Source organism: Phoxinus phoxinus, assembly GCF_949152265.1.
Source record: "Phoxinus phoxinus genome assembly, chromosome: 24".
Lineage (NCBI taxonomy): Eukaryota > Metazoa > Chordata > Actinopteri > Cypriniformes > Leuciscidae > Phoxinus > Phoxinus phoxinus.
Window position 1 is genome coordinate 24,263,797 of NC_136899.1, and position 18,769 is coordinate 24,282,565.

Consider the following 18,769-nt stretch of genomic DNA (forward strand, 5'->3'; position numbering starts at 1 on the left):
CGGCGGATGTCGTACTTGTAACATGTGGCGTAGTCGGCAGGGTATTAGTATTAAGGCTCTGGGTGTATGTTGCACGTTTTTTTGTTTTTGTTTTTTTTGTTATATGGTGTTGTGTACTGGGAAAAACAGTGGTTGAAGACCTGGATCATCATCAAAGGGCCTCCGAGCATCGACGTGGAACAGCAGATTGTCCATATTTTTGAGTGGTATACATATATGCAAAATATTATTTTTTGATATATATATTTTTTTTTTCTCTCTCTCCTTTTTTTTTCTTTCCTTTTTTTTGCTTTATTACAGTATGGCAGAGGAAATGGCAGCGCAAGTGCAGGCATTAACTGAATTGGTACAACAATTGCAATCAGAAAATGCCAGGCTTAGAGAGGAAACCACTCAGAGAGTGGTAGCTGTCCCTGCTAATGATTTGTTGGAAGGCCCTCCCTCTGTGTCTAATTCTTTACCGACTCCTTTGTCTATACCATCTCTTCCAGTGGTAACTGAGCGATATGTTTATGTCCCAAGGGAAAGAAAGTGTCCTCGTTTCTCAGGGAAGGCTGCTCAGGATTCTTTGGGAGTTGAGGACTGGATAGAGGAGGTGCGTAGCTCTTTGACTTTACGTCATATGTCAGACAATGAACAAGTTTTTTTTGTTTTTGATTTACTGGAAGGTGAGGCAAAGGCGGAGATGAAGTTTAGGACCCCTGCAGAAAGAAATACTGCAGAAAAGATCTTTTCCATCCTTCGGGAGACCTATGGTTGCTCTAAATCTTACATAGGTCTGCAGACTCAGTTCTTTCAAAGAAAACAGATGGAGGGAGAATCGTTGAGGGAATATTCTCATGCCCTTATGTCCCTTATTGAGTCAGTTAAGCGAAGGGATCCACAATGTTTTGCTAATCCTGATTCTGTTCTTAGGGACCAGTTTATCGAGCATGTTAGGGATGGCATGTTGAGACGAGAGTTAAAAAGAAGGGTACGTATGGAACCTTCTGCCTCCTTTTTGGATATTCGTACTGAAGCTATCCAATGGGTAGAAGAAGGAGAACGCATGGCTAGTCAAAGGCCCCGTGCTTATTCCTATAGTGCTCAGGGTAGGGCTGCAGAGATTCAAACAAATGTAGCCGCAGTACAGCCAGTAGATGAGTTAACAGAATTAAAGGAGTGTTTGCGTAAGCAACAAGCACAATTAGACACTATTATGAGACACCTTGAACCACCGGTGTTCTCTAAGAGGTATGATGTGCGTCCACGTGGTACTAATTTCCCCTACCAACCAGATGGTAAACCCATATGTATTCGTTGCAATAAAGCAGGTCATATTGCTAGGTTTTGTAAGGTAGATCTGAAGTCATCTCAGCATGTTGCTGGAGGGGATGGCCCACAAAGTTCAAGTCAGTCCAATGTTGCATCTAGAGTCACTGTTGATCACTCGGAAAACTAGAACCCTCCGGTGCTAGTGCCCAGGCATCGGAAGGGGAGTTTTCGGGCTTTAGAGGAAATGATGGTACTAAACTTATAGGGAACTGTCCTACAGTAGAAATGATAATTGGGGGGTTATCTGTAGCCTGCTTGTTAGACACCGGTTCTATGGTGACCACGATTACTGAACAATTTTTTTTTGAACATCTTCAGCCGGCTTTGGGAACTGAGTTGCAATCTTGCAACTGGCTAAAGTTAAAGGCCGCTAATGGTCTCGCTATTCCTTATTTGGGTTACTTGGAGGTGGATGTACAAGTATTGGGCAGATTACTTCCTGGGATGGGAATTCTAGTGGTGAAGAATCCAGAGGGAGTACGGGGGCAGCATGGCCAGATTGCCGGCTTGCTGGGAATGAATGTGATCAACCAGTGTTATCAGGAGTTGTTTATACAGCATGGAGATTCTTTGTTTCAACACCTAGGAGTACGAGCCGTAGGGAAAGAGTGGAAGAAGGCAATGGCGGAATGCAGACAGCTCGACCGTGTCCTGGACACAGGGTTGGTTGGCCGTGTTCGGGTTCGTCCCGGACCTGCTGTTTTGGTTCCAGCTGGTACTTTAAAGTTTGTTTCTGCTATTTGTCATACTGGATTAGGATCTACCTTTTCTTCAGGTTTGTTGGAGCCTTTGCCTTTGGAGAATTGTCACTTACCTTGTGATTTGATTATATCTTCTGCTTTTCTGTCAGTAGCTCAGGGGAGGCTGGAGGTACCTGTCGTAAACGTTGGGACCCAGGATCGGTGGATTCAGCCTAAGGTAGTTCTTGGAGACTTTCATTTAGTTTCAGTACAGTCTACAACGCAAGTAGAGTTCAATTCCCAGAGCTCCACTGGAGAACAGGTAGCTGTAGTTCAAGCTGTGACAGTGGAAGAACTCCCTTCTGTGGATTTTTCTGAGTTAGTTTGCCCTAATCTGTCTTCTCCGGAGGTATTGGAGGCCCGAACTCTTCTGGAAAGGTATAGTGACATCTTTAGTCGTGGGGAAGGTGATTTGGGCTGCGCTACCTTGGTCGAGCATACAATACCTTTGCTAGATGAGACTCCAGTGCGACAACGTTATCGTAGGTTACCTCCTTCCCAGTATGATCAGGTAAAGCAGCATATCCAGGAGCTGATAGATCAAGGAGTAGTAAAGCAGAGTTGCAGTCCATATGCGTCTCCAATTGTTGTTGTACAAAAGAAGGATGGTTCAATTAGGTTGTGTGTAGACTATAGACAACTGAATTTAAGAACTCGTAAGGACGCCTTCCCTCTCCCACGGATTGAGGAGTCCTTGGATGCTTTGGCTGGGGCTAAGTTGTTTAGTACCCTAGATTTAGCTAGTGGATACAACCAGGTTCCGGTAGCCAGGCAAGATCAGGAGAAGACTGCGTTTTGCACTCCCTTTGGGCTCTTCGAGTTTACTAGGATGCCCTTTGGGTTGTGCAATGCGCCTAGTACTTTCCAGCGCCTCATGGAAAGGATATTTGGTGACGAACGATTTCATGCTTTGCTTTTATATCTGGACGATATAGTGGTCTTTTCAACTTCTTTTCAGCAGCATTTGGAGAGGTTAGAAATGGTGCTGAGACGTCTCCAGCAATATCACTTGAAATTGAAGCTACAAAAGTGCCATCTATTCCAGACTGAGGTGAAATATTTAGGGCACATTATTTCGGCAGAGGGAGTAGCTACTGACCCCGAAAAGGTTAGTGTTGTTGCCCAGTGGCGAAGACCTAGTAGTGTGACAGAATTGCGTTCCTTTTTGGGCTTTGCTTCATATTATCGCCGATTTGTTGAAGGCTTTGCTTCGGTTGCTGCCCCCTTGCATAAGTTGGTGGGAGCACTGCAAGGTGGTAAGAGGGCGGTTCGTAGAACTACAGGCTCCTTTGAACAACATTGGAGTGATAAGTGTGAGCAAGCTTTTGTGACCCTTAAGGGAAAGTTGGTGCATACTCCGGTCTTGGGGTACGCAGACTTTTCTAAACCTTTCATTTTGGAAATTGATGCGAGTCACCGTGGTCTTGGAGCAGTTTTGTCTCAGGACCAGGGGGGACAGACTAGGCCTATCGCATTTGCCAGTAGAGGTTTGCGGCCCCCTGAAATGAACATGTCAAATTATAGCTCTATGAAATTGGAGCTTTTGGCCTTAAAATGGTCAATAACGGAGAAGTTCAGAGAATACCTAATGGGTAACAAGTTTATTGTGTATACCGATAATAACCCCTTGAGTTATTTGCAAACTGCAAAATTGGCAGCTGTAGAACAGCGCTGGGCTTCGCAGCTGGCCCTTTTTGATTTTGACCTTCGGTATCGACCAGGGACGGCTAATCGTAATGCGGATGCACTGTCACGTCTTCCCTCCCCTACTATGAGTAGTCAGATGATGAGTAATGCAGGGACCATGGTTCCAGTTGAGGTTATTTTACACCAGCCGGCTTTTAAGTCAAGCCCCTATGTCGTTGAGGCCTCAGCTATAAATGCTGTACTGGTGCGAGAGAAATGTGATCTCATTGCACTGCAGGCCTCCGATCCGGTGATTGGAAGTTTCTTGAGACTCTGGAGGAGGGGAACACCGCCCTCAAAGGGAGAAGTAGACCAGAGCCATGTAGGTCAAAGGGAGTTGGTTAGGCAGTGGCCTCGGATTAGGGAGGATAAAGGAGTGTTATATCGCCAAGTACAGCTTCCACCGGCAGGAGAGACCGTCTTGCAGTTATTACTCCCTATTTCCTTACGGACGGAGGTTCTTAACAATGTGCACAATAATCATGGCCATCAGGGTGTCGAGCGAACCATGACCTTGCTAAGGGAAAGATGCTATTGGCCAGGAATGTGGAAGGATGTTAAACAGTGGTGTAGTACATGCGAGCGGTGTGTATTGGCTAAAGCCACACAGCCTAAATTTCGCACCTTTATGGGGAGTCTAACTGCATCCCGCCCTTTAGAAATCCTTGCAATTGATTTCACCCTCATGGAACGAGCTAGCAACGGGCAAGAGAATGTTCTGGTGGTGACCGATGTGTTTTCCAAGTTTACTCAAGCCTTTGCAACCTCAGATCAGCGAGCAAGGACCGTGGCCAAAATACTGGTGGAAAAGTGGTTTTGTGTGTATGGCGTACCTAAGCGTATACATTCAGATCAAGGCCGTAGCTTTGAGAGTGAGTTGTTAAAACATCTTTGTGACATTTATGGGATCCAAAAGAGTCGTACTACCCCATATCACCCTCAGGGGAATGGGCAGTGCGAACGTTTCAATCGAACGTTGCATGATTTGTTGAGGACTTTGCCTCCAGATAAGAAAGGGAAGTGGCCACACTTCCTTCCGCAATTGTTGTTTGCTTATAACACCACTGTTCATCAGTCCACACAGCATTCCCCTTACGAACTTATGTTTGGCCAGAAGCCTCAGTTGCCGATTGATTTCCTCTTGGGTGCAGCAGAGGAAGAGTTGGTAGGAGGTCATGTGAGTGACTGGATTGTCCAACATAAAGAGCATTTGTCTTTGGTTTATGATAGGGCACGGAGGTATCTGGAGGAGAAGGCCCCATACCAAGGAACAGTGCCACCAAATGATGCATCTATACTTGCTCCAGGCACGTTGGTTTATCACAGGAGTCACCCTTTGGGGCGCAATAAGATCCAAGATGCATGGTCTCCTAGCATGTTTGAAGTAGTAGAATGTAAGGATGGCCTTGGAAATGTTTACAAAGTGCGACGTCGAGATGGCACAGGTCCTTCTAAGTGCTTTCATAGATCTGAGTTAAAGCCGGTCCCGACCTCACACATCATCATGGTTCCAGTGGTAGGAGTAGAGAGTGGTGAAGGAGTGGAGGAAGAGATTGAATTTGATGAAGGTGACGGATTGGTTGTGGAAGTCTCTGTTTCCCACCCAAGTGCTGTAGGTCAAATAAGTAAGGGGCCGATGGAAACAGGAATACCGTTGCATCCTTATTCTGGTTCTGAAGGTCAGGTAGATTGGGGTAGTGGGGTTGGGGACCGGAATGTTGCTATACCAGGTGTAAGTTTGGCTTCACCTGAAAACGTGGGGGGTGGTGGTCCGTCTGCTTTGAGTGGCAATGGATTAGGTAGAGAGGATGTAATCCCTTCCTCAGTTAGGCGTACTACACGTCCCACTGCTGGATGTCACACAAATCCATTTCGATTACCTCAGCCCGTATCTCAGGTGCTGGGTCCTGGTGATGCGGTAGTGAATTCACATTTAACAGTATTTAGACCATGGCTGTAGGAGTATTACGAGGTATTCGCCGGGACGGCGACCTTTTAAAGTAGGGGTGTGTGTAGTGGGTTGATGGTGTTTATATATTTTTTATGGTGACTGACGTCACGGCGGAAAGTGTGCAGCGTAATTTCCGCCTAAGCGAGTTAAAGGGTGGGTGACGCAATGCTGTGGGAGACACGCACATGATCGTTTGGCGTGGCATTGTTGCGAGTGGGAAGAGCTGCTGCACGCTGAGGGTATCGCTTACCTGTTCATGTTGCCAACAATCCCCGGGTAGGTCATTAGATTGATTGTGTGTAAAAAGTAGAGTATTGTTTGTTGCTAAGTATGTGTGTTTTGTGTTGTAGTAACAAACGTGGCAGCGCGCGCGCTCACTTAGAGCTGTACGCGTTATATCGTCCAGCTTCTTTTGTTCATGTTGCTGACAATTCCTGGGTAGGTCGTTTGATTTTTATCATGGCAAAAGGAAGCAGAGTATTATTGAGCATGTGTTTTATATGTGTTCTATATGTGTTGTAGTAGCAAGCTGGTATCGCGTTCATGACTGGTGATATGATGTGTTTGATATAAAATAGGACACCTTGTGGAGGTAATGAGATGTTTTATGTGGTTTTATCTTTTATATAAAGATGTACAAATTAAATTATGATCTAAATGTTATTTGTATGTTTTAATGGTGTATAAATGTAGGTGTATTATGTGTTGACAGATTCATCTGGCAGCTGATGGCGCATATATGACCGCTGTTTTTCCCAGTATTTAAAATTATTTACAAGTGTGTGTTTGCTTGGACTTAATTTCTTTGTTTTTGTTTTTGTTTTCATATAGTTGCTGTCTGTTAGTTGCATTGTATAGTGTATTCGTTATTTTTGTTTGGTTGTATTTTTGTTTGGGCCATTTAGGGGGCCTGGTACCGGATGTGACCATATCTCCCTTATTAGGAGTTAGTGTGATGCAGTGATAGCACTATCTTGTGAGTGATTTGAGGTTTGGGTATTACATTTGGCACGTGTTATAATATTTCCTTGGTTGCACTTAACTAGCGGAGACTGTTACTTCCAGCCCCAGACTTGTTTACACCAAATCAATCTTCCCCTTTTCTTACTGTGGCCCTTATTTTGTTTTGTTTTTGTGGTCATACATTGTGTAAGGTTATTGTGTGTGATATTTGTTTTAGCTAGTCTAACGTTTATATGTGTATATTTCTTTTAAAGAAATAAAAAGACTGTGTACCTCACCAGTGCCTATACTTTCATTTAATTGAACAACTTGAGCGGGTTTATTCCCTCATTAATTATAGACGGCGGATGTCGTACTTGTAACACTTGAATAGACTTCTTTTTCTTAAGGGTACTAAATATGAATTATCTAAAAACAATACTATCTTAATTGTTTTTGGTGATTAATGTGCTGATAGAGAACAATTTGCAATAATTGTGAGAACGGGAAATCTTCCTGGTGTATGAATTGAAGCTGCAACAATGCTGCAGTAGTTGCTGGACTGGAAACAGTCACATTCTTTAAACTTTAAATAATTGTGTATCTATGTCAATAAGTATAACATCCTCATAGCATACGTTTCACACTTGTCATGATGGCTGAGGAGACAACAATAACTGACATGTGGCGTGTTACAAAGTAATTAAATTTGGATGGCATTAGCATGTTGCTAAGATAGAGACGCAAAATAAAAATAAGCTCAGTAAAAGCAAGTACACACAAGTGAAAGGGCATGTTTCATTAGAGGACTATTTGTCAGTACTTCTGCTCCCAAGGATTTATCAAAAGGAACAACGTTTCGACCCAAAGGGACTTCGAGCAGAAGTGTCAGTGTGCCGATTCTTGTTTATTTTGAATTTGATGCTTCATTCGATTGAGCGCCTGCCAAACGTTTTTAGGATGTGCGCACATTTATTTATTTTTTATTAATATTTGTCAGTACTAAAAAAGAAGCACCATATTCGTTAGTTTGCAACAAGAAGGGGAGAGAAAAGTCAGAGAATAATACCCCCTTGGGATGTTTTGAAATGCCCTGACATTTGTGCTTTTTCCAGTTATTTATACACATGTTAATGGCAAAGGTGTAAATTCACTCTATATAGCACAAACGGGGCTACCATAATATGTGAGCAACATGTATGTACATGTTTGGATTTTTAAGAGAATAATGTTTATGCGTGGTTATTGAAAAAATTTAAAATGAAAGTTGCTGAAATAAGACCACAAAACACATACTAAATATGTTTTCCTAAGACTTTTGACTAATGGATGTTGTCGCTTCGGGTTCTGGCTTCAAAATGATGTGAAAAACATCCTGCCTAATCGTTCACATAAAACAATACATTGATTTAAACTTTGTAAGACCGTTTTTTTAATTTAAAATTATTATTTTTTAAATGGAAACAGTTTTTGCGCATTCACAGTCACCTGACTTAGAAGACGCGGTGTGTTTGGGGTCCGTGTACGCAAATAATAATAATAATTATCATCATTATTATAACATTTATTAGGCTACATATTTAGAGAGGCTTTTATCCAAAAAAAGAACAAAGCAATTCATCAAATGTCATTCATAATACGGGTTAGACAATAATAATACAGGACTAATATTATCACAAATAAACACAAGATTGACGCATATCCAAGGGTTTGTGTGGAGTGTGGAGCACGCACTGCATGGCACGGAGGCGCGCGCGCGCGGACACTTGTATTTTCCTATTAACAGTGGAAACAATTTAAAATACTCTTATCATTTCTGGTCATACAGAAAATAATAATACATTATTCGCAACTACTTTTATTTGTGTAAACTCACAATAACAAGAAAACGTTGTGCTTTTGTAAAATAAAATAAAACAATCAGGCGCGCTTTCATGATCTCCGTGAACTGGAGTGCGAGAACTGAAACAAAATATAGCCTATGTAGGCTAGCTTAAAATGTCCACTTTAAAACGAACAAATTCGAATCGAAAGCTAATACATTCTGATAATTTAATGCGTATGAAAGGTGCATTTCTCTCTAAAAGCGCATATGCTTAACAGCGGCTTAGAAAACAATAGTTTATTAATAATAGTAAAGGCTCTTCTCATTCAGCACTGCAGGAAAAATATCAATTCCAGGTTTTAATTTGGCCTTAGAAAACCAGTAAAATCGACATGTTTTCCATATTAATTTGTGAAAATATCTGTAAAATATCTGTAATAATAGTGGGTAAATGTACTTACTCTTTCTGATTTCTGACTGTTGCTAAGCGCACTCCGAGTTGCAGGCGGAGGTAGTGATGAAGCTACGTTCCTTTTAAAAAAGTTGAAGAATATTATTGTATCGTGCCATCTTCCCAACGCGCAGGTGACTGAATGATGAAACTTAAAGGGTTAGATCAGGATTTTAGACATGAATCTCTATAGCTTCCCCATAAGCAGTGTGGTGCATTGACCATGACTTACCCCCGACAGCGTCCTGTGAGCCGAGCTCCGGTCCAGTTTTGGTCAAGATGAAATTAGTCCGGCAAGTTTGCTGGGGTCACGGCAATAAAGCTTTTTTCTTCTCAAATCAATATGTGTTCAAAAGAGTGATATATTTAAAGCACAAAACCGCTGTCTATGGAGAGGTCAGACCTCGTAATGGCTTAGCACTATTTTCTTCCCCGTCATATCACTGCGCGCTGCCGCTACCTACAGCCAGCTGCGAGCCGCGCACGTGTAACTTTGTTTACAACTCGTAAAGAGAAAGATAAAATGTCAGACTACAGCAGCGAGTTTTGGTGTTCACATTGAAGCCCAGAGCAATGAGCCAAAGTCGCCTCAGAGCAACATCTGCCACAGGAAATCTTTGAAATGTGTGAGGAGAAAGCGCCACATCTTTGTTTGTACAGTCCGGATAGTCACAAGTCCGCACCATTTTGTACAAAGCTTGTACAAACTGATCGCTCTTGGTGAGTAGCTATGTTAGCTCGTTCGTGTAGCTGTTCTGAGCACGTAAACACTGCCGAACAACTGAAAAAGTGGTGTGCGCCTGCGCAGCTCGCAGCTGGCTGTAGGGTAGCGGCAGCGCGCAGTGACATGACGGGGAAGAAAATAGTGCTAAGCCATTACGAGGTCTGACCTCTCCATAGACAGCGGTTTTGTGCTTTAAATATATCACTCTTTTGAACACATATTGATTTGAGAAGAAAAAAGCTTTATTGCCGTGACCCCAGCAAACTTGCCGGACTAATTTCATCTTGACCAAAACTGGACCGGAGCTCGGCTCACAGGACGCTGTCGGGGGTAAGTCATGGTCAATGCACCACACTGCTTATGGGGAAGCTATAGAGATTCATGTCTAAAATCCTGATCTAACCCTTTAATGCATTTGCTTGGGGGCGTTTACCTGTTTTGCATAGATGGCTTAACACATTATCTTGTGAATAGCGCGCTCCGTGAGTAAGCGTGAACGAATTAAAGTCAATGAGCTCGTAATGAGCTCGACTGGAATCGCTCTCTTTTCATACAGATTACAGAAGCTGAGAATATTTGTTTTTTATATAAATTACTTCATTTGAAAGATGCGATCTCAAGCTTTATGCCCATGGGTAGGTTTGCCTGTTTGATGCAGTTTCGCGGAGTTACAGATCATTTATTGAACGCGTTTCAAATTGGAGTTCATTGACAGAGAGAGTGCGGAACTCGCATCATGTTAATTTTTCTTTGTTTGGCAAAAAGCAAAACACTTTATTTTTATTGTGAGTATACAGAAAAAAAATAGAAACTGAACAGGATCGATTGATGTATAACACGAAAATGAAAGATCAAAATTAACAGAGCATTTTGAGTTAATTTTGCATTGCTAAAAAAAAACCACGAGCAAAACACGGGGGTGCGTTTTTGGTCCCCAGAGGGTTAAGTTGTTTATGTTCAGTATTATTGTAATGTTATGTGCTTTGGGACATGAGGTAGTTAAACACCGACCGTCTCTCATGATTGTTTGTGTTCATGTGTTTTGAAGAATGTGTGGCTTTGTAGACGCTCTGAAGGGCGGGTGGGATCTTGCTTTCAAAGCTCACTATAGCTAGCCTCTCCGAATATTGCATACCCAACCTTTAAGTGAACATAAACAGTTAGTAAATACAGTCAGGCACATGTGTATTAGTATATTGGATCCGTGGATTTGGTCTTAAAGTGACAGCAGTCTATTATTCCTGCTGCCGTATGTGTCATTAATATTAATAAAACGAGAAAATCACTCATTGTCATATTAGTATAGTAGGATTAATATATATTTAATCTATACAGTGAAGACTATGCAGTGTTGTTTTACTCAACATTTGATTACTTTCTGTTTATAAAGACATATGTTCTTTTTTTATTTTTTTTTATTTAACAGGAAAGCCTTATTTGTTGAGCTCTAAATTGTTCCTAATCACCCATAAGAAAGGGTATGGAATGTGTTGCACAAAATACTGATCAGAGCACCCTTAGCTGAAAGAAAAGTAAAACTGTTTTATCTGGATTTTCCAGGAACAACTTCATAATATGTCACAAGACAAAAAAACACACACAAAAGGTTTAAGTATATTGACATGCCCAGAAAAAGATGGTTTGGTGGAACTTCCTTCTGAAAAATACCTTGTCAATCATACATCAGTCTCTTCTGTTCTCATGTCATGACTCATGACACATGATGTCCTTACACACTATACCTCAAGTTAATTTAAGTTATTAAAGGGCACCTATTATGGAATTTTGAAATTTACCTTTCATGTAGTGTGTAACATAGATCTAAGTGAACAAAAACATCCTCCAAAGTTTGAAATATGAAAGTGCACCGTATATAAAGTTATTGTCTTTCAAAAGTAAGAGTCGACTCTGAGTCATTTTTATGAATCGTTAGAAGACCGAAGCTTTTTCTCTGACTAGATGACGTCAACTTGTCAAGTTATTTGAATACGATACGCCCACTTATTGCGCTCCAAGGCCAGGGGAAAATATCATGGCGACGAGACGCTGTGTTCTGAAGTGCGACTCAAAAGCAAACTTTTTTCATCTGCCCAAGGAGGAGCATTTGAAGACTAAGTGGCTACAATTCATATATACAACTATACAACAGAAGTATACCGAGCCTTGTGCTTTCCTCGCGCCATTTTCAAGACGATTGCTTTACCAACTTAAATGCACTCAAACTTGGATTCGCGAGCTGGCTGATATTGAAGGAAGGTTCAGTTCCAAGTGTATTTGCATCAGCTTCCTCCTCCGTATCACAACCTGTAAGTGTTATTAATAATTGTTGCTTTTATGTTTTATGTAGCATGCTTAATAATTATTTTGTTTGTTGTGTAAGCACCGTTTAGCTTCTAGGTCTTCAATGACAATTGTATTGAGATAGCCTATGTGAAGTGTTTGTCGTTGTTTTCGGAGTTGTCTTAAAGGAACACTCCGACTTTTTGGGACTTTATCCTATTCAATTTATCCCCCAGAGTTAGATAAGTCCATACATACCTTTTTCATCTCCGTGCGTGCTATAAGTCTGTTTGACGCACCCACCGCTAGCCTAGCTTAGCACAAAGACTGGATGTAAATGGTTGCAGCTAGCATACTAATCCAAATAAGTGACAAAATAACTCAAACATTTTCCTATTTACATGTTGTGATTTGTATAGTCATAGAGTGTGCAAAAAACAAAGTCACATGAAACACAGACATATTTTAACCGTATAAATACTGGGAACTATATTCCCTGAAGGCGAAGCACTGCTGTGTTTCATGTGACTTTGTTTTTTGCACACTCTATGACTATACATATTGGGGATGTATAAGGATATAAGGATGTATAAGGATGTATAATGTATTAGGACTCCCTAAACAACATTAGTAACATTTTAAATGTCATAATAGGTGCCCTTTAAGTATACTTAAGTAAAGTTCATGTATGTTTTTAAGTATACTTTATGTAGTAAGTTTACTAATGTAGCCGTGTAAATGAGTACACTATATAAAACTCAAACACAACTAAACATCTAAAAAAGGGGTTCTTTATTTTCGACTGCGTATGAGAAAAATGCAGTGTTAATGTCTGGAGTTTCCACTTGTGGTCAGGAATATAAACAAAAACTTATACAACTTTACAATAGAAAAATATGAAACATAAAAACTTCCAAACAGAACTCACACGTACAGTGTGAATTACAATGTTCCACAAATGTACAGAGAAATAACCCAAAATAAAGGATAATAGTTACACTTCCTTATTTTTTCCCTCTTTCACAATACTCAATTGTGTTAATTTTTCTTTAGCTTTTTTCAAATAATTGTATACTCCCAAAAATAAAACAGAATACACAAAAACGGTTTATGTGAGCACTTATACCCCAAATAAACAACAGTAGTGGCTTTTTATGTTTTCTGAATAAAGAACAAAACATAAACATGATTAAAGACACATTCTCCTACAGTAAGCCACTGACACACTTGTAAGACAGGAATAAACATACTTAACACTCTACAATTAACATTACTATACTAATTCTCATCTCTTACAGATTATCAATAAACTTTGACATTACAAACAGTGCAGAGCTAGCCAGATACTTTCTTTGAGTGAACATAAGCCTTTACAATAAAAGAATGAACTAAAATGACACTCACTCTGTGAAGCGATACACCGCACTAGAAAGCCCGCGCCACGGTCACCTCACGTGCACTAACGTCTCTCCGTTCTCCCCTCTGACATTATTTTTTCACAGAAACAGAAGTATTGTTTATATTTCTCCTCCATAATAACATGAGCTGTGATAAGGAGTTCAAATAACATGCTACATCTCTATCAAACAAACACTCACGCTCAATCGCCGTCACTGTGGAATGTATATGCTCGTTCCACACAGAAATCTCCGGCACTCGGGAAAAACAAAGATTCCCTGCGATGAATCACTGCTCTAACCACTCAACAAACAGAACACCAAACTGGGGGTTTCCCCTTTCGCATAAGCAAACCATATAAGTTGGTGTTAGTTTCTAACGCGCCTCAGCTCACTCGTTCGCTGAAGGTCTATCAAAAAGCAACAACAAACCCGAACTTCTTGTTCCTTCCGTTACTGCACTACTCATGTGCACCAGGGTGCCCTCTAGGGACGGGAAGCATGACTACAGAATATTTTTGCCCTGGTTACATTCTCCCCTGCCATAAGTCAACGTCCACGTGGACTTCCCTATTAACCATCAACAACACCTTTCAGTTTTTCAGACGTGTACATTACCATGCCCGCCAAAACTTGAGACAAAACGTCTGGACTAAATGACACAGAGTTACAAACGGACTGGGGTAAATGGTACGGGTTACTGTGTGTACCCGCATTCTGCCTTTGAGACCGACGTGGCATTGGTGTAGGCGCTCTTGGCTTTTCTGGGACGCCCAAACTATGTCTCTGAGCCGGGGTTGGATGCTTCACCACGGTATCAGGAACTGAGTATGTTGGTACCCCTTCCCCACTATCAATTCCTTCCTCTGACGCAGTTATTGGTTCTTCAACACCCTCGCATTGAGGCTCAATCGAACCCTCCGCTTGCGAATTGGATTGCTCGTGACCTTCCTTCACTAAAGGCGATGACCGCCCTCTTGCCATTTGCCATGTCTCATCCACAACTACACACTCAAGATCCAAAGGCAATAACGGCCCTTTATCCAGGGAGCTAACATCTTCCTTCACTTGCCGTACCTTGCTACGCGGTGCTGGCACCGGGGTTGGTAATGGACAAGGTTGAATATGCGACCGATGTACTCTTCTTTGTACACCTCCTCCGACAGGTTCCACCGCATACGTAGTTCCTTGAATGTCTTTCACGACATAAACCTCTGGCGCCCACGCGTCCTGAATTTTATTTCTCCCTGCAGGACGGTGCCTTAAGTACACTTGCTCTCCAACCGCAACTTCAGGGCAATATACCTCACTCTCATGTCTGGTAGTCCGTTCCACTGCTTTTTTCTCTGCGTACTCTCTCGCTCTAGCATGGGCATCCTGGAGTCTCTCCCTGTGCACGGACAACCAGTTGGTTTCCGTGCCTTCCTCAGGCTCCCTTCCCAACAAGGCATCAACTGGGAGGTGCGGTTGTGTCCCAAACAACATGTAATACGGGGAATATCCCGTGGAGGAGTGAGGTGTCGCGTTGTAGGCATACACCAATTCTGGCAGGTGTTCAGGCCACCTCCTCTTCTTGTCGGGCGGTAATGAGCGCAGCAGGTCATGCAGTGTGCGATTGAATCGTTCGCACTGGGGGTTCCCTTGTGGGTGATACGGAGTAGTTCTTGACTTCCGTACCCCGTACAGTCTGCACAGTTCTGCTATAACCGCACTCTCAAAATTCCTCCCTTGATCGGAGTGCAGCCTCTGCGGTACTCCATACCTGAGAAACCACTCTTTCAAGAGGACCTTTGCGGTGGTATCAGCTTTCTGATCCCGGGTGGGGAAAGCCTGGCTGAACTTGGTGAAAACATCCGTCACCACAAGGACATTTTCTCGACCATCAGAAGCAGCCTCAAGGGTAGTAAAATCAACAGCTACCACTTCTAATGGACGGGAAGCCAGAAAAGGGGTCCAAGATGCCCGGATCTTAGGCTGAGGCATCTTTGCCAGCACACAGCGTTGACAGTTTTTCACCCATTTGTCTACAGCTTCATGCATACCTGCCCAATAACACCTTTGCTTGAGCAAGCCCAACGTCCTCTCAATTCCTTGGTGTCCCATCTGGTCATGAACACTCCGTAGCACTGGCTCAACCAGACAACCGGGAAGTAACAGCTGCTGACACTCACCTAGAAACACATCATCGAATACCCGATACAATAATCCTCCATCTTCCTTAAACTTGTCCCATTGTTTGAGCAATGATCGCACTTGCCGAGGCAAAGTCCGTCTCTCACGGGAAGAAGGCTTCCTACTCGACTGCCAAAACCGTTTTAGGATACTCAGAAAAGGGTCAGCATCCTGAAAGCGACAGAGCTCCTCCTTAGTATACCCAGGTAACGTTGGAGTGTTTCCAAGGGCAAAATCCAAACTAGCTTCCTCTTCACTCAGCTCCACTGGATCCAATTCAGCTGTTGCAAGGTCTGGTTCTACAGCAGTTCCCACCTGCAGCTCATTGCAAATGGCCACACAGCCATCATACTCCGCATCCTCTGTCACTATCTCCCCCTCTTCCATTTCTGGCCTCCGGGAGAGAGCATCAGCAGCTGTATTACAACGCCCCGGCCGATAGCGTACCTCGAAATTGAACACAGCCAGCTGTGCCACCCACCGCTGCTCCACCGCTCCCAGCTTAGCCGTGTTTAGATGGCAGAGTGGGTTGTTGTCCGTGAGGATAGTGAAACGAGATCCCAGCAGATAACCTCTGAACTTTTCGGCTACAGCCCATTTTAACGCCAGGAGCTCCAACTTCATGCTGCTGTAGTTCCGGTCATTGCGTTCGGCACCTCTCAATCTCCGACTAGCGTAGGCTATGACCTTCTTTCTCCCATCCTGGTACTGATACAAGACAGCGCCCAAACCCAAGCTACTGGCATCCGTCTCCAGCATGAACGGAAGAGAGAAATCGGCATATCCCAGAACTGGAGCGCAGGTCAGCTCCCTTTTCAGACGTTCAAATGCCTGTTGACTCTCCGATGTCCATGAGTCCTGGAACAACTTATTGCACTGGGCCCCACTGCCCTTTTTGGTGCACTTATTCACAACATCGTGCAGAGGTCCCGCCACCTTGGAAAAATCTGCTATAAACCGGCGGTAATAACTACAAAACCCCAAAAAGGATCGCAATTCCTTCCCGGTGCCAGGTGTTGGCCACTGCTCTACTGAACTGATCTTGTCGGGGTCCGGGCCTACCCCTTGGGCCGATACTCTGTGCCCCAGAAACCTCACCTCCGCTTGGAGAAAGTGGCATTTCTCTACTTTAATCTTCAACCCGGACTCCCTCAGTCGGCGGAGCACCGTTTCAAGTCTGGACAGGTGAGTCTCGAAAGTACTCGAATAGACGAGAAGGTCATCCAAGTAGACAAGAACCATCTGGAACACCAGATCACCCATTACGGCCTGCATGAGTCTCTGAAATGTCGCCGGTGCATTGCAGAGACCAAACGGCATCCGTTGATATTCATACAGTCCAAATGGCGTGACGAAGGCGGTCTTCTGCTGATCCTTCTCGTGAACAGCTACCTGGTGATAACCACTTGCCAAGTCTATGGTTGAAAACACCTGAGCTTTACCCAGCGCGTCCAAGCTCTCATCTATCCGCGGCAGGGGAAATGCGTCTCGCAGAGTCTTCGAGTTCAGTTTTCGGTAGTCCACGCATAGCCGCAAACTCCCATCTGCCTTCCTGACTAAGACCACCGGGGAGGCATATGGACTTGAACTTTCCTTAATAACTCCTTTCTTGAGAAGTCGGGAAATATGCTCCCTCACCTCCTCGAACTGATTTGGAGGTATCCGTCTGTATGCTTGGGCAACGGGGGTATTATCGGACACAGGAATCTCGTGTTTAACCCGATCAGTATACCCAAGATCCTCATCACATATTGCGAACACATCCGCGTACTGCCTCAACAATGCTCTCAACTGTGCTTGTTGACCGGGAGTTCCCCCCACCTGTACCCTGTCTGAGGGACACGGTAAGTCACTGTGGGTCTCTGTCATCGACCTTACACTGACAGTAACTTCCTCATGATCTCGGGAAATCCGTCGGAATGCCACATTACAAGAACCACTCTCCACTGGGCAACCTTGGAACAGTACTCCAAGCCTTGCTTTCGGCCGTAGCCAAACATCTTCTGTCGCCCAATTTAAAACTTGCACCGGAAACACTCGTTTACCAGCTGACACCACCATGGGCACGAGGATCAAACCCCCTGGCAGCGGAATTGCCCCTGGTTCAAGTATGACCACACCCTTAGTCTTGGGTACCTCTTTATGTACCCGGACCTGAACCGTGGCAACAGAGGCTGCAGGTACGCACGTTTTGAATTTTCCTGCTAGTCGAACTGTAGAGCTTGCCGCAATTAGTGCCTCTTCCTGTACTTTACTGAAAGCATCTCGCCAGTCCGAGTCTAGTGTTCCCGCTAGACCATTATCAAACTCGGCCAAGATCAGCTGTTTGCAGCGCTGAGCAATATTCATGCCGAGAATTCCTGGAGGTGAATGAACAGCTTCTCCATCCTTCTGGTCTCGGATTATCAAGAATCCGCAACCGGGTATTGTTACCCCCAACACCTGGATATCCAACTCCACATATCCCAAATACGGGAGGGGCAGTTTGTTGGCGGCCGTAATTCGCAACCACTTCATCGTGCTGTGCATATCCTTATCTTCCCCATGTAAGCGCCCTCTGAAAAAGCTTTCCGTCAACGTGCTCACGTTGCTGCCCGTATCTAAAAGACACTTAACAGCTATTCCTCCTATGCTGATTTCAACCTCGGGACATTTGCCCACGGCACGTTCCAAGAACCGCTCTTTAGTCAGAAAGTTGCTGTTTGAGCCCTGGGACGCCCCTCTCATTGCTCGGCTCTGCGCAATGGAGGGAGCACGTTTCCCGGCACTAGGGCTTCTGCAGGGGCCGCTACCTGTCCTTCCTGCTTACGTGGCGTGGTGCAACTGCGGGCTATATGTCCCACACCATCACACCTCAAGCAGATTGGCTGACCATCTGGGGTATATCGGGGCTTAAATTTAGCTCGTTGGGGCCTTTCCGAGGCAAAACTGACTCTTTGTGTTGTAAGGCTACAGACGGCATCAGTTAGCTCGCCGATTGCTTTTCCTTGTTGTGCCACTACTTTCACAACGTCTTGCAAGACAGCATTCAGTTCTTTTGAAGAAGATGCAGGCACATTTGTGGATCTAGCAGCCTCCCCAAACCCCCCGCCCATCAGGTAACGGTTTCTAGCGACGATCGCCCCCCGGGGACGCTCCTCAGCACACCACAACAGAGCCTCTTCTCTGACCTCAATTAGAGTAACACGGGCCCGGTTCCGCACCATTTTGCGCAATTCCCGCCGAAGTACAGTGTCCCTTACCCCCTCTATGAACTGATCCCTTAGCGCTAGCTTCCCATCGGGCAC

The 18,769-nt window shown here is 43.9% G+C and overlaps 1 long non-coding RNA gene across 1 annotated transcript; it reads right to left on the reverse strand.

Moving 5' to 3' along the window:
- Positions 1 to 13,317: 13,317 nt before the first annotated feature.
- Positions 13,318 to 14,151, reverse strand: LOC306992648. The gene is made up of 2 exons (XR_013796318.1): positions 13,512 to 14,151; positions 13,318 to 13,395 (listed from the first exon to the last, which is right to left on the reverse strand). It is a non-coding gene; the product is annotated as an uncharacterized lncRNA (long non-coding RNA).
- Positions 14,152 to 18,769: the final 4,618 nt, after the last annotated feature.